General features: G+C 41.4%; 1 long non-coding RNA gene across 1 annotated transcript; it reads left to right on the forward strand.

Moving 5' to 3' along the window:
* The first annotated feature begins 440 nt into the window (after nt 1-440).
* LOC121813972 lies at nt 441-3,753 on the forward strand. Its single transcript, XR_006053995.1, has 4 exons — nt 441-1,024; nt 2,262-2,535; nt 2,929-2,970; nt 3,228-3,753. It is a non-coding gene; the product is annotated as an uncharacterized LOC121813972 (long non-coding RNA).
* Nucleotides 3,754-3,779: the final 26 nt, after the last annotated feature.

Genomic DNA, 3,779 nt, shown 5'->3' on the forward strand with positions numbered 1-3,779 from the left:
CAGGGTTCGGTGGTTGAATCATCCGTCTGCACCAATGCCAAAACCAAATCTACGCCCTTGCCTGGTGTAATGTTTTTCAGCTAAAAAGAAACATGGTCTGACTCCTACCCAACTATATAAAGAGCAACTGAAGGTTAAATGCAGCTAATATGTCCTGTTTTAAGCCAGGCACTTACACCTCCACTCCCCTGCGTCTCAGCCACCATCGCTCTGGCAGCAGGAGCGCTAGAGCCAGAGCAGGGGGGAGCTGGAACAAACCATTTTGGGAGGGGGGAGGGGTTATCTATACTTTTGTTGTTAAAATGTTATGTCTCAACCAAGCACTGCATGCTTTTTATATTTTTAGCAGTGTGTCACACAAACAGCAAATATTGTCAAAAAAAGTAAGAAATCTTTGGGGGTGCTTTGATTCATTCAGCACCCCCGAAAATGGGCTAAAATCGCCCCTGCTCCAAACATTGTGGTGTCTCTACTGCTGCACTTGAACGTGTCCTCACCCACAGCATCTCATCATGATATAATAGTTGCAATAGGTCTGCAGTGGATAAGAAGGATTGCAAAAATTCAGCCATGGCAGTATAAAAGACAACTTTCATGCCTGAAAATGGGTCAGAGCTGAAAAGTTGTATTTTCGGGCTTTGAAAAGTATCATGTTGAAAATGAATCTTCCTTTAACAAACTGAACAATTTTCTGTTTATCAGAGGTGGAACAACCATTTGAATTGCACATGTCTGTCATGTGACCTCTGTTTTTGCCAGGTAGAAACGATGGAGTCTCTTATTCAGCTGCTTTCAGAGACACTGGGGAATCTGAGTGATAGCGAGCTCATGGACTTAAAGAAAGGCCTCAAGAGGAAATATAACTCAACCGTCCCATGGAGGTTGCTGAAGGTGGCAGACACAGTGTTTTTAATGTTACAGGCTTATGGCCAACAGTCAGTAAAGAAAACCATGGAGGTTTTAAAGGAGATGATGATGACGGATCTGACTCAGCAGCTGTCAGACAGCAGCTCAGAGCCAACAAGTAAGTAAATAGTTAAAAATACCAAAACTTGTTCTCAACATATTCCCTCATCCTCTCTGTGCAGAGCTCTGCTTTTATTCAGTAAGATGCAGAATGACAATCATAATGTAATCAATTAGACTGGATAGCTCTTTGGGTGGCTCGGGCCCATCGTCCTGTAGGCCCACCACCTGCAGGGGGCAGTGCAGTGGGTGGGTTTAACATGTACTGAGTGGTGGTCAAAGGCAGAGGCCCTTCTTATCCAATTCTCAGTTATATGTGTGTCCTCAAAAAAGTGATTCATTTGCCTGAATAATAATAATAGTGGTCTAAGGAGCTTGGAAAGAAAAGCATGTGAGTGGGCGTTAAGGCGTCTGGGAAGGATCTCAATACTGGATTATAGATGGCAGACAGTTGGTGTCGTAAACCACCGCCACTGTTCAAAGATGGTCGCTCACAGTGGACAGAAATGGCTTCTTTCACTCCTCTTTCAAACCATCTGTCCTCTCTGTCCGTGTGTACATTGGCATCCTCGAGGATGCCAATGTACACACGGCTTATGACACCAACTCTCTGCCATCTATAATCCAGTTTTGAGATCCTTCCCAGACGCCTTAACGCCCACTCACATCCTGGGCCATCTGACCTCAGGAAATCACATGATAGGGTGGGGCCAGGTTTCACATTGAGCTCACCTGAAACCCTGGCTGATTGTGACCCACACCCGTTTTCACACCTTGGCTCATGTGATTAGGTAGAGGATCATCAGGGGGTCCTTCGTCCGTCTTTGGGGGGAAACTCCCACCGGGTTTAAATCTGGGACTCTCCACCATTTGATCCTAGAACTGAAGAAGCTTCTCGGATGAGAAGTGAAACGTCTTCAAGCAACTTAAAGAAGTCCAGACGCTTTTTTTCCCAAGTTTCTTAGACTATGATGACCTGGATGACTGAGAACCTTCACAAACAATAATAATAATAATAATAATAGTGAATACACAACAAGGTCTTCACACTGTGAATGCTCAGGCCCTCGTTACTAAATGTATCTGTGTTTTAGGTGATCATCAGAAAAATCATACATTATCATAGAAATGCCAAAAAATGTCTTAGTGTGGAAATGATATATTTTCTTTATAAATGTTGGCTTTTTTATCTTTAAGTTTTTAGAGAAAACATGATTTCAATTAGTTTTAATATTTAAAACAGCAACAGAAACATTAATATTTAATTTTTCTTTATGAATGTTTGAATTTTCCAGGTTGCAACAATGGCAGCTGTTAAAGATCTGCTTCTAGAAACACTGGAGGATTTGAGTCATCAGGGTCTCAAGGAGTTCATGTGGTTCCTGCAGTTCACATGTTTTCAGAGGGGCCTTCCACAATTCCCACCGAGTACAAACAGAAAATATATAGTGAACACGATGGTGCAAACATGTGGCCAACAGTCTGTGGAGGTAACCATTGATGTTTTCAGGGACATGCAGAGAACTGATCTGGTGCAGAGGCTGTCAGAGAGCAGCTCAGGACTCAAAGGTAAGAGAATAATTATCCCCAATAAAAAAATGTATCAAGAGTTGATTCAAAATCTTTGAACCAAGTCACAAAAACTGAACAATGGAAGCTCTTTTGTCTTCCTGAAAGAAGGCAGGAGGATTTTCTTCACTGAAGTGTTTAATAATAGATATTGTTAAATAAAAGCCGGCACCTTTCTAACTTTGCCAGCATCGGCTTTAAAATCTGTACCTGATCCTGAGAGTTGTTGTTGTGGCGGCTGAAAAGCTGCAGCCGTGTGTGTTTGTAACAGCAACCAAGTGTAAGTATGAATAAAGATTGTGCTGAAAAGCATTAAACTGTGGACGAGTCTGCTGTGGAGCTGCTACACTTTCTTTTCTCATGGTAACCATGATATTGTAATATTTCTCCCAGAGAAACTTTGTGGATGAATGCTGGGCTGCGCTGAGCCAGAGAGTGAGTAATATCACCTATGACTGTATTTAAATGATGCAGCATTCACTGAACATGTTCAGTTTAAAAATCTCAAATGTAGAAAAGATAAACAGAAAGATTAAATTCATCAGGTTGGAATAAATGTTAGTCAGGTGTGTAATTATCACTTACATCATTTGCTTGTAACTGTGTCTGGTGTAATCTAAACATTTATGAGACGTTGATGAGATGGAAAAAAAACCTGGAGAAAAGTCGCATTTACCTTTTTTTTTTCTCAGGTAGAAACGTTGGCGTCTGTTATTGAGCAGATTTTGGAAACCCTGGCTGGTCTGAGTTACTGGGAACTTGAGGTTTTCAAGGAAGTCCTGCATAAACTTCATTACAAACATTAGTCAGACATCCAAAGAATCATCTACACGAGGACAGACCTGCAGGACACGGTGTTTTTCATGGTCCTGACTTACGGTGAGCGGTCAGTGGAGGAGACCATGGAGGGTTTAAACGAGATGAAGGGGGCTGATCTGGCTCAGAGGCCGTCAGACTGCAGCCCAGAACCCAAAAGTAAGACAACAAAGAGGAAATAAGTTAAATGAACTCTGGTGGTTAAGATGTCTCATAAGTAAAGTTTTTGTCTTTCATAAAAAATATTGTAGAGAAAAGACAGATTGTTGTCCAAATCAGAATTTATGAGTGTTCAAGGAACAAAAAAATGACAAAAAGTGACTCCTTCAGTCTGAGAGACTGAATAACACAAACAGTGTCTATCATAGTTGAGCTTTAAATGTAATGTTGAAGATTATACAACTGTCAGTTGGTAAGTACGTCTCTTG

This window comes from Haplochromis burtoni, unplaced genomic scaffold (genome assembly GCF_018398535.1).
Source record: "Haplochromis burtoni strain Fernald_Lab_line unplaced genomic scaffold, NCSU_Asbu1 Contig_4175, whole genome shotgun sequence".
Lineage (NCBI taxonomy): Eukaryota > Metazoa > Chordata > Actinopteri > Cichliformes > Cichlidae > Haplochromis > Haplochromis burtoni.